Raw genomic sequence first — 13,190 nt, 5'->3', positions numbered from 1 at the left:
AAAAGTTAAAACTCACCTGTTTCAAAGTGCCTATGACTGACTCTTTTACTCAATTCTTTTTAGCGCATTGAGCATTCATAAGTGTGTGGACATTTGCGCTTTATAAGTGACATTATTATTATTATTAGTAGTAGTAGTTCTATACAACATTGATACTCAGCATCAACGTTCAACATTGACTCAAGGCAATGAAATTTACACGAAATTGATGAATATCACAACAGTACATGGGTGTAGCGGACCTGTTGGGTGTAGCGGACCTGCTGGGTGTAGCGGACCTGCTGGGTGTAGCGGACCTGTTGGGTGTAGCGGACCTGTTTGGTGTAGCGGACCTGTTGGGTGTAGCGGACCTGCTGGGTGTAGCGGACCTATTGGGTATAGAGGACCTATTGGGTGTAGAGGATGTGTTGGGTTGTGGGTAGCAGACCTGTTGGGTGTAGCAACCTAACACTGACCTATTGGGTTGAGGATGTGGGTGACACAGACCTGTGGGTAACAGACCTGTTGGAGTGTAGCGGGTGACCTGTGGGTGTAGCCTGACCCTGTTGGGTGTAGTTGGGTTGGGTAGAGGATGTGTTGTGGGTAACACAGACCTGTTGTGGGTAGCAGACCTGTTGGGTGTAGCGGACCTGTTGGGTGTAGAGGATGTGTTGGGTGTAGCGGACCTGTTGGGTGTAGCGGACTTGTTGGGTATAGAGGACCTATTGGGTGTAGAGGATGTGTTGTGGGTAACACAGACCTGTTGTGGGTAGCAGACCTGTTGGGTGTAGCGGACCTGTTGGGTGTAGCGCGACCTGTTGGGTGTAGCGGACCTGTTGGTGTAGCGGACCGGTTGGGTAAAGCGTACCTGTTGATTGTAGCAGACCGGTTGGTGTAGCAGACCGGTTGGGTAGAGAATGGGATTGGGTGGTCACACGCTTTTACTTCGTTGACACATGTCATCGTATACTAATTCTGTAGATTGATACTCATGCTGTTGAAGTATGGATTGTCTGGTCCAGACTCGATCATTTACAGACCACCGCCATATTGCTGGAATATTTGCTGAGTGTGGTGTTAGTAACAATTACACCAAACCTAAAACTTTTAACAAATATTTTAAGTCACTACCATGTAAATATGCTGATCTTCATGGACTACCAGTATCCTGACACGGAGGGAAATAAATTTCTTCGAGGGTGAAGAAATCCCTCATACCCAAACATAGAAAACATGCTGCGCATTGATTTTGGAGCAGGGGAATGAAACTCTTGTACATGATGTGAGGCTGAAAGAGAAATTTAACTTCAGCTCAACTGAATAGGTGTTTTCTGTAAATTTTTAAAGATTGTCATTCTTATACCATGTAAATGTGTATATGTCAGTAAGATAAATCTTTTGACAGAGAAGCACTTTGGGAACCACTAAATATGTGATGTTTTTGCATTCTGCTTCAGGTTATGAACCAGAAACAGGAGCTAGTAATATAAAACCTCATAGGGGAAGTACAAAACCAAATATAGCCTTCATGATAGATCTACAACAGTGTTCAAACCATAGGGTAATAGCTAGTTGTAGAAGGTTGAATGTTCAGATTGGAACTCACTGTCTGATTATTATCATCAAATTGAAAGTCAAATTATCATCAAACATATTTCAGCAAGATTACATTGCAGATATAGCCAAGTTTCTACTATAGAACCTTTTGACTTTCGTACTTATTTTATCATCATAGTCTATGCATATATTTCTGTTTGTTACAATGCTAAAAGTATTGATTTCATGCATTCCTTTTTAGTCGAAAAAAAGAAGAAATATTCTCAATCTCCACGATCAGTTGTTTGATGTTGTGATGTCCCCAAAATCTCAGATCTCTGAACATTCCAAGATTTTGATTGTTTGTCTATGGTAGTTTACTAACATAATGCCCCCAAAATGTGTCAAAATGCATTTTACCCAAAGAACTGATATTTCATTGGACCTAAAAGTGTGTTGCAAGGGAAAATATTTAGCACCTGCTTTCACAGATACGTGTTTTGATCTAATGACTGAAAACATTCTTTGTCTTTGGCACTTCCAGTCCTCAGTGAAAACTGAAACATTGTATTTTTTAAGTTATTTTTGGTGTCTCATGTTTCTGTAAAACAGAACATTGAAATATACATACACACAAAGAACTTAATTAAGCATCCCTGTATATTTGCAATCATAGGTTTTCAACTCATTCATAAAACATGTTACTGACTTGTATGGTCCTTTATAAAAAAACAACAAATGATTGGTATCAATGTTGATTTTATGGTGATAACTGCTCATTTTAAGAAACCCACTGATTTTCATACAAAACCATGTCTGTACAAATATGGCCCTTGAATGTTTAATGTTGAATTTATTGGTGAATGTGAACATTCAAAATGTCATTTTGCGTACCTAACACGATTCAAGGTCAATACCGAGTGTAACCACCATGTGACTGTATGACAGCCAGCACACTCCTCCTCATACCCCCTGTCAGCCTCCTGATCCTCTGAAGGTCAGTCTATGCCATTGATCGTGTAAAGCAGCTTCCAATTGGGCCAGGTTCTGTACAGGAGGATCCCTTTATTGCACACAACAACGATCAATCATGTCCCAGATATGTTCCAAAGGGATAAGATCGTGGCTCATTCAATCATGAGATATGTCAGGGGTTGCTTAGCTAAGTTCTTTGTGTATATATACAGGTGTGTACTTATTCCGATATTTACATGTTTATTTTGTATTATATTTAAATGGTGATTGTTTTGTTACATAATATGGCTCCCCCTTTTGGGTCTCAATTACACTATAGAAATCACATAAGTATCAAGAGACTAGATTCTCAGCCTTTTGTAAGACCATGGTGGTGGTAACTGTAGTCTAACATAGACTTACAACTGTCATAGATCAATGAAAGCTTTGTGGGCCATGGGCTTGGTTATTGCAGAATGTAAGAGACAGCTATTTGTCTGATCCTGTGTCAACACTCTCCCACCATGCTCAATAAGTGTGCATATTCATTGAATAGAGATCTGCTTTAACATCAATTTGATGTGTGAGTAACCTGAAAATTCTGAGGAATGATCTGCAAATATTTCTGCGTAAGTATTTGTAGGTGTTCCAGATTCGAAAAGGTCACAGGAAGCCGGTGGTATGTAAGATCTTACTTAATTATTCATACTGCCTTCAGTGGTTGCTTAGTCGGTTGGTAGTTCGTCAGCAGTGGGAGATGGGGTAGTCTAGTGGAGGAAGCATTTTCTCGTCCTACTGAAGTCCCAGGTTTGGTTCCCCACATGGGTACAATGCAGAAAGCCGACTTCTGGTGTAGCCGACGATGACATTGCTGGATAGTTGCAGAATGCAACATATCAATATACTCACTCTCTCCTATCTCTCGTTGTTGCTCATAGTGTTATATTTGGATATATTTTCAGGATGCACCGTATCACTTGAATATTGCAACCTGGGTGTTTTTTGTGGAAGGGTATCCCAGAGTTTGTCAATTCCATAATGTTCCCTTCTTAACACATTGGGGGCGGTGGGGTAGTCTAGTGGTTAAAGCTTCATGAGTGCAGAGAGACAAGTGGAGGCAATTGTTCCCCATTCCCCCTGCCTGTTATTATTACACTTTTACGCTGCTTTTTATTTCATTCAGGGAACACCAGAACTAGCCTTCAAACATTGTACCCATGTGCGGAATTTGACTTCGGACTTCAGTGTGATAGACAAAAGTTTAACCGCTAGGGCTACCACACAGTTTCCTGCCTCTCAAATAGTTAAAGAACAACACAGAAAAATACCCATTGCATCACCCGCTCACTGTTGCTGGCTCAGTCATGTTTGTTGTGTGATTTTGTTTCTTTTTGGAATCTTGCGTCGAAGTTTGAATGGTTCAGCATTGTTTTTCATGTGTAATATTTACTTCTTTAATTGTGAATTATGTGTCAGTAATGTATGTTTTTGCTTTAATTGTGTTGACAGTGTTCTTGAATAAATTCATGTTATTATATTATGAGCTTCATTACATTATGGGTGGATGAGGTCCTGTGCACATGAGTTGGTGTCACTGGGTGAGTTAAAATTTAACTTCGCATCAACTTTATTTCAGACATTTAGCGATCAGACTATGTTCATATATATGCACAAGTCCATTATGATAAACAGGATTCATTTGAAAGTAATTTTAAAAGAAAATTTGGGTATTACAATAATTTTTGTAACTTAAAACCCATGCCAAAATAATGATATTAAAATTTTAGAACATGAGCAATAACAAAAGTATGTACAATTTGAAACAAATAATGCAAAATTATTGATCTTTATGGATCACATGTTCTGCAGTGTGGCTCTTGTGAGTTTCCAGGCCCTCAGTCTTGCCCCACACTAAAGAACATTTAGCATGGGTGGTGAGTCTGAGGCAAGAGACTCTGAGAAATATGGTTCAGTCCATGCAAACATGATGGTTTATAACTTTGGTCGTATGACATTAACAAGTGTAGTAATTTTCAAGATTCTAGTATGTGATCCTCAAGAAATCATATAAGTATCTGGTGTAACCTCGGCCAACTGCAATAATATCCTGACCCTCCTCTTCACTGCCTGAATCAGATGAGTTTGACTTTGAGGCATTGCGTTGCATTCTGGATGGAGGATTTGTTTCAATGCATCAAGATTTTGAAATGGAACATCTGTCTGGCGTATTCTGTGACCCATAATGTCCCCAAAATGCTCTATGGGATAGAAGGCCGGAGTCCAGCTGGGCCAACTTCATTCTGGATGTTTGCAATGCCAACGACACTGTCTGGCGTATTCTGTAATGTCAACGATGTTGCCTTGCATTGTCTTTGTCTTCCCTGAAGGCTGAAAATGTGATACATTGTCTAGAATGTCAGTGATATTGCATTGTCGTTGAAGGCTGCTTGTGATACACTAGAATGTATACTCGTGTTATCAAATACTCGTGTTATCAAATATGCCACTACGAATTTTCTCGTAGTTACATCAGTGGTATTTGAAAACAAATTTTACGTGTTGGCAAAATAGCCACAAGAAGCAATCGTCTCCTCGCGGTAACAAAGGTAACATGTGAAATTTGTTTTAAAATACCACTGATGTAGCTACGAGATAACTCGTAGTGGCAAATTCTCTTACATTTGATAACACGAGTATACTCGTGATAAGCAGTCAACGTGATATACCGGGTCCATTTCCATTTCTACACGTGTGAGAGTCGCCACTACACCATCAATGACCTCCCTCCAAACGGTACATGCTCCAAGATATTTCGTTGTGCACATGCAGTGTTTGGCTACAGGCATAGACACATCACAATTTACATCATCTCTCTAGCTACTGTCGATTATCAGCACATTTAGCCAAACTTCCGACAAAAATTAAAACCCAGGCAATGATAAACATACCTTGAATCATGTGATCTTGCGTACCCGCTCCGGAGGACAATTATTTTATACTACTTGGAGGGTACAGCCACTTACAATCCTTGTTATTATTCATTCGACCAAATATATCGTTAACTTAATTGCAGTATATGATGAACCTTTATCAATTTCTTTTAATAATATAAGTAATAAATAAGAAAATTCAGTACAGATAGTACAGTCAGGCAGGACATGCTTGCATGCATATTATATTTAATAATTATTATGAGTATATCTTGTGTGACCAATGCGACATCGTCGAATAACGACCTCTCAAAATCTGGAGCTCCTTTCACGAAGCAACCTTTACTAAGGTCAGCCTTAACTCCAATTCTTTAACATTGCCTTAAGGTTACCTAAGTGACTTACGATCACCTTAGTGCTTTGTGAAATGAGGCCCTGGACTGACAACCCAAGAAGGTGAACCGATACTTGGTTTTATTTCATGTAGTTTGTTTATGCCTACGTGGCCATGGGTGTGCCACATCTGCTTTTGATCACGGATGTGAGATCTTATCACAGTTTTATAAGCGGAGTATCGGATGAAGACTGGTGTCACAGATTTGTTGAGTGCTACCTTAGCAACAAATCGGTCATGGTATTACCAGAAATTCCAACATGGCTGGGTAACAGAGGACGATGTATTGGCCAGTAACAAGATCATTATATAATTCAAGTATTTCAATTAACAGTGGATGTTTGCAAGACAAAGTGTTTCTTATATTTGGGGTGTTCCTTGATATAATATGGCACCTGCTTCTGCTTTGAAAATAGAGCTGTTATCTGGTAATCAAGAAGATATTGTTCTGGATCTAATGACAGTGACACAAGCCACTGCGCCACCATCCTTTGATCCATCTGGAAATAAAGATTTATATGTATAATATTCACTTCCTAACTGATTAGATTCTAGCATATACTGTAATTAATTGGTTTCTGACTTTTAAATCTGGTCAACTTGGGGTCTACTTCTGGTTTCACCAATTGCCAAGTAGGAGAAGAAAGCTGGCGAAAAGGAGATATATACGTAGAGAAACAAATAAAGGAACACAGGAAAATTCAATCGTTCCTGTATTATTTTCCAGTTTTCATCACCACAGCGCTATTCAAAGCTGGTGATGAAAACTAGAAAATATTAAAGGAACACTAGAATTTTCCTGTGTTCCTTTATTTGTTTCTCTACGTATATTTTCGAGCTCAATATTGGCAGCAGAAATGAAAGGCTTAAATTGTATTACAAGAAGTTGGAATAAATGAAGGTTTTCTTCTGAAAGAGAGGAATCACTGACATACAGTTTTGTAACATTCTGCGAAGAGAGTTTAATGTGAGGTTGGTGAAGCTCATCTGCTTCAACGTAAAGACAGTCAATAGTATAAACTCTGAAAGATCCAAGACAAGTCTGAGACCTGAGTGGTGGACAGAATCAAGTAGTTTAAGGTTGCTTCAGCAGGCTACACCATATATGATGGAGTAGTAATCAAATTTAGAGTGGATGAGTGATTAATACAAGTGTAGGAGGGAAGTTTGATCACATCCCCACAATTAGAAATAACTGTAAAAAGATCGAGTGCCTTCAGGCATTTAGCTTTAAGGTTTTTAATATGTGGTAAAAATGGTAAATGTGAGTCGAAACTAAGACTCAAGAACTTGGCCTCCTTTAGAACTTTTCTTGGGGTGCCATTTCAAAAGTTTTGGTCCTAATGTGGTTTATTTTTTCAGAAATGTATACAATTACTTCTTGATTCAGGAAATTTAAATCCGTTTTCAAGTGACAATCTGTGTATTTTATTTAGCCACATTTGTAACTGTCTCTCTAATGTATGCATATTTTTGCTTCTACAAGAAACATTAAAATCATTGACGAAAAGTGATCCATTAACTGTAACAAACAGCTAAAACCTTTCAAAGACTATATATTGCAATACTAAACAATGTGAACTCAATGTGGAACAAAATCCTGCCTTGTGGAACACCCTGAACATGATTATGATTATGATGAGTTAGAGTTGACCCCAGTTTTGAAATTGCCTCCTGTTAAAAAATTGTGATATAAACAGAGGCAAACATGCATTCAAACCAAAATCTAGTAAATCCTTTAACATGTAAGGTAGTCTTTCCCCTGACCAGAGAAAATTGATACAATGTGTTGTTCAGTTACTATTTAAACAAATAATACCACGTTGAATATTTGTAGTTCGGTTATAGGTTTACAGAACCCAAATTAATATATCATTTACCATTCGTCCCGTATTACAAACACAGTTGGTTAATGATATTGGTCTATAATTAGATGGATCTGTATGAATCGGACCAGACTTGGTACAGGGACAACAATGGCATTAAGCCATGAGGGTGGAAAATTCCTGAAGTCCATATTTTAGCAGTGTTTCCAGACATGATTCAGGGAAATATTATCATGTGTTGCTGTATCATGAGCTTGCTCAAGGGCTGTATATACCTCATGTAATGAAAATACTTCATGATAGTTTTCACAATTGTCTCAGTTGAAATTCGTTCTTTACTTCTCCAGTATGTTTCTGATATATTTTAAACTGAGAGAAAATTTGATGATGGTGAACGTTTGGCTAGAATTTTGTAATTTGTTTATTTGTAATGCCAGCTTGATCAGTTAATAAATTATCACCGTGTTTGAGATGGTGCACAGTAACTTTTGATCCTTTGCCTGTTATCCTTTGTATCATGGCCCACACCTTGACATCGGTGTAGGAGAATATATTTTGGAAACATAGTTTCTCCAAGCCTGACGCCTATATGCGTCGAGCCTTGACATTTGAAATTTTAACTTTATCTAAATTATGGACAGTATGTGTCTGCAAAAACATATTCTGCTTTTTTCATAATTATTCATAATTAAACTATGGTTTACGGATATGTGTAGTTGCTGAGGACTTTTGTTGTATATACAACTGTATATTTCCTTCAATGTTCCTGAAAAAGTCATGTTTAACGTGATCAGTGCATGTCTCATATGGTGAAACAGCTTGAAGATTCATATTTAGAGAGTCACGGTTATGTATTATGCTTGCAGCTTTTCTTTGAGTTCATTGTTGTGATCATTGTTGTGTCAGATGAAGAGATACAGCAACACAAGTCTTAGTACAACACTGAGGTCTTTAATAATCACACAACTAACATTGGTTCACATTGTCAACTAACGATTCAAACACCATCTGAAGTAACTACACATAAATACTGATGTAAACACGTACAGCAAAATGTATTAGGAACACCATAAACGACTCAAATGGGGCAAATAGTTTAGGCTACTTGAACAATTCTAATTTAGGGCTAGTTGAAAACTAAGTTTTTGATGAACGTTTTCGATAGTAGCATGACGAAGGATCACAACTCTGTTGAGATATAGGGTTAAAGGCAATTGCTCTGGCCGATATACATTGGAAGTGTTCACTTTTACACTGAATGCAAGTAACGCATGTGATACTGATTTAATAACCATACATTTCTGAATAATAGATGATAATCCTCTAAATAATAAATGGTAATATCTTTCAACAATGAATGTAAATGACATTAGTGCAAATAGATTTCCCTTGACAACGATGACAATAATCATAAAAGACAACAAGAAAATTTTGATGCGAGGCATCACGTCGGCAACATGACAAACACATTAAATATACAATAAACAATTGTTACACAATTTGTATACACATTGTTGTGACTGCTATGTGATGCCAGAGTTTACATGCTAAATTTGACAAGCACGGTATCTCCACGGTACAACAAACGTAGCCAACATAAGATGCATGGCTGCTGTGGTAATTCTTTCAACGAAATGGCAACTAGACACCTCTGATGATTGCAGTAAACTTTCTTGGAAGGTACGTATTTTAGTGTTTGAACAAACTGAAACTGCAAATTGATATCAAATATTCCAAGTTACAAAACATTTTTGAAGCATGTGCTCTGTGTTCTGTTACCCCTTACATATAGTCCTTTCAGCACAGTAAAAATAGAAATAAAATACACAAATTTAAAATACAAGAATTCACATATAGTCACTGAAAGTTAGTCAGATGGGGCTCCATGTAGTCAGTGATCAGGTCGGTTAGATAGTCAGAAGTGGGCTCCATGTAGTCACAGAACAGGTCAGTCAGACAGTCAGGTGGGTCTCCATGTAGTCACAGCTCAGGTCAGTCAGATAGTCAGGAGGGTATCCATGTAATTATTGATCAGGTCAGTCAGATAGTGATATGGACTCCACGTAGTCACAGATCAGGTCAGTCAGATAGTGATATGGACTCCATGTAGTCACTGATCAGGTCAGTCAGATAGTGATATGGACTCCATGTAGTCACTGATCAGGTTAGTCAGATAGTGATATGGACTCCATGTAGTCACTGATCAGGTCAGTCAGATAGTGCGATGGGGCTCCATGTAATCATTGATCAGGTCAGTCAGATAGTGAGATGGATTCCACGAAGTCACTGATCAGGTCAGTGAGACACTCAGGTGGGTCTCCATGTAATCATTGATCAGATCAGTCAGATGGGGCTCCATGTAGTCACAGGTCAGGTCAGTCAGATAGTCAGGAGGGGCTCCATGTAGTCACAGCTCAGGTCAGTCAGACAGTCAGGAGGGGCTCCATGTAGTCACAGCTCAGGTCAGTCAGATAGTCAGAAGGGGCTCCATGTAGTCACAGATCAGGTCAGTGAGAAACTCAGGTGGGGCTCCATGTAGTCACAGCTCAGGTCAGTCAGTCAGGTGGGGCTCCATGTAATCATTGATCAGATCAGTCACATAGTCAGGTGGGGCTCCATGTAGTCACAGATCAGGTCAGTGAGACACTCAGGTGGGGCTCCATGTAGTCACAGATCCGGTCAGTCAGTCAGGTCGGTCTCCATGTAGTCATTGATCAGGTCAGTCAGATAGTCATTAGGATCTCCATGTAGTCACAGCTCAGGTCAGTCAGATAGTCAGGAGGGTCTCCATGTAATCATTGATCAGGTCAGTCAGATAGTGAGATGGATTCCACGAAGTCACTGATCAGGTCAGTGAGACACCCAGGTGGGTCTCCATGTAATCATTGATCAGATCAGTCAGATGAGGCTCCATGTAGTCACATGTCAGGTCAGTCAGATAGTCAGGAGGGGCTCCATGTAGTCACAGCTCAGGTCAGTCAGATAGTCAGGAGGGGCTCCATGTAGTCACAGCTCAGGTCAGTCAGATAGTCAGGAGGGGTTCCATGTAGTCACAGATCAGGTCAGTGAGACACTCAGGAGGGGCTCCATGTAGCCACAGCTCAGGTCAGTCAGATAGTCAGGAGGGGCTCCATGTTGTCACAGCTCAGGTCAGTCAGATAGTCAGGAGGGGCTCCATGTAGTCACAGATCAGGTCAGTGAGACACTCAGGTGGGTCTCCATGTAGTCATTGATCAGATCAGTCAGATAGTCAGGCGGGTCTCCATGTAGTCACAGCTCAGGTCAGTCAGATAGTCAGGAGGGTCTCCATGTAATTAATGATCAGGTCAGTCAAACAATGACATGGACTCCACGTAGTCACAGATCAGGTCAGTCAGATAGTAATATGGACTCCATGTAGTCACTGATCAGGTCAGTCAGATAGTGAGACGGGGCTCCAGGTAATCACAGATCAGGTCAGTCAGATAGTAAGATGGGTGTCCATGTAGTTACAGATCAGGTCAGTCAGATAGTCAGGAGGGTCTCCATGTAGTCACAGCTCAGGTCAGTCACATAGTCAGGAGGGGCTCCATGTAGTCACAGATCAGGTCAGTGAGACACTCAGGTGGGGCTCCATGTAATCATTGATCAGATCAGTCAGATAGTCAGGAGGGGCTCCATGTAGTCACAGATCAGGTCAGTGAGACACTCAGGTGAGGCTCCATGTAGTCACAGATCCGGTCAGTCAGTCAGGTGGGTCTCCATGTAGTAATTGATCAGGACAGTCAGATAGTCAGATGGGTCTCCATGTAGTCACAGCTCAGGTCAGTCAGATAGTCAGGAGGGTCTCCATGTAATCATTGATCAGGTCAGTCAGATAGTGAGATGGATTCCACGAAGTCACTGATCAGGTCCGTGAGACACTCAGGTGGGTCTCCATGTAATCATTGATCAGATCAGTCAGATGGGGCTCCATGTAGTCACAGGTCAGGTCAGTCAGATAGTCAGGAGGGGCTCCATGTAATCACAGCTCAGGTCAGTCAGATAGTCAGGAGGGGCTCCATGTAGTCACAGCTCAGGTCAGTCAGATAGTCAGGAGGGGTTCCATGTAGTCACAGATCAGGTCAGTGAGACACTCAGGTGGGTCTCCATGTAGTCATTGATCAGATCAGTCAGATAGTCAGGAGGGGCTCCATGTAGTCACAGCTCAGGTCAGTCAGATAGTCAGGAGGGGCTCTATGTTGTCACAGCTCAGGTCAGTCAGATAGTCAGGAGGGTCTCCATGTAATCATTGATCAGGTCAGTCAGATAGTGAGATGGATTCCACGAAGTCACTGATCAGGTCAGTGAGACACCCAGGTGGGTCTCCATGTAATCATTGATCAGATCAGTCAGATGAGGCTCCATGTAGTCACATGTCAGGTCAGTCAGATAGTCAGGAGGGGGCTCCATGTAGTCACAGCTCAGGAGTCAGTCAGATAGTCAGGAGGGCTCCCATGTAGTCACAGCTCAGGTCAGTCAGATAGTCAGGAGGGTTCCATGTAGTCACAGATCAGGTCAGTGAGACACTCAGGAGGGGCTCCATGCTAGCCACAGCTCAGGTCAGTCAGATAGTCAGGAGGGCTCCATGTTGTCACAGCTCAGGTCAGTCAGATAGTCAGGAGGGGGCTCCATGTAGTCACAGATCAGGTCAGTGAGACACTCAGGTGGAGTCTCCATGTAGTCATTGATCAGATCAGTCAGATAGTCAGGCGGGTCTCCATGTAGTCACAGCTCAGGTCAGTCAGATAGTCAGGAGGGTCTCCATGTAATTAATGATCAGGTCAGTCAAACAATGACATGGACTCCACGTAGTCTCAGATCAGGTCAGTCAGATAGTAATATGGACTCCATGTAGTCACTGATCAGGTCAGTCAGATAGTGAGACGGGGCTCCAGGTAATCACAGATCAGGTCAGTCAGATAGTAAGATGGGTGTCCATGTAGTTACAGATCAGGTCAGTCAGATAGTCAGGAGGGTCTCCATGTAGTCACAGCTCAGGTCAGTCACATAGTCAGGAGGGGCTCCATGTAGTCACAGATCAGGTCAGTGAGACACTCAGGTGGGGCTCCATGTAATCATTGATCAGATCAGTCAGATAGTCAGGAGGGGCTCCATGTAGTCACAGATCAGGTCAGTGAGACACTCAGGTGAGGCTCCATGTAGTCACAGATCCGGTCAGTCAGTCAGGTGGGTCTCCATGTAGTAATTGATCAGGACAGTCAGATAGTCAGATGGGTCTCCATGTAGTCACAGCTCAGGTCAGTCAGATAGTCAGGAGGGTCTCCATGTAATCATTGATCAGGTCAGTCAGATAGTGAGATGGATTCCACGAAGTCACTGATCAGGTCCAGTGAGAGACACTCAGGTGAGTCTCCATGTAATCATGATCAGATCAGTCAGATGGGGCTCCATGTAGTCACAGGTCAGTCAGTCAGATAGTCAGGAGGGGCTCCATGTAATCACAGCTCAGGTCAGTCAGATAGTCAGGAGGGCTCCACATGTGAGTCACAGCTCAGGTCAGTCAGATAGTCAGGAGGGGTTCCATGTAGT

The sequence above is a fragment of the Haliotis rubra genome, unplaced genomic scaffold (assembly GCF_003918875.1).
Source record: "Haliotis rubra isolate DU_JTF1 unplaced genomic scaffold, ASM391887v1 Scf477, whole genome shotgun sequence".
Taxonomy (NCBI): domain Eukaryota; kingdom Metazoa; phylum Mollusca; class Gastropoda; order Lepetellida; family Haliotidae; genus Haliotis; species Haliotis rubra.
The sequence above is the reverse complement of the archived record's forward strand: the minus strand, read 5'-3'. Positions refer to the sequence as shown.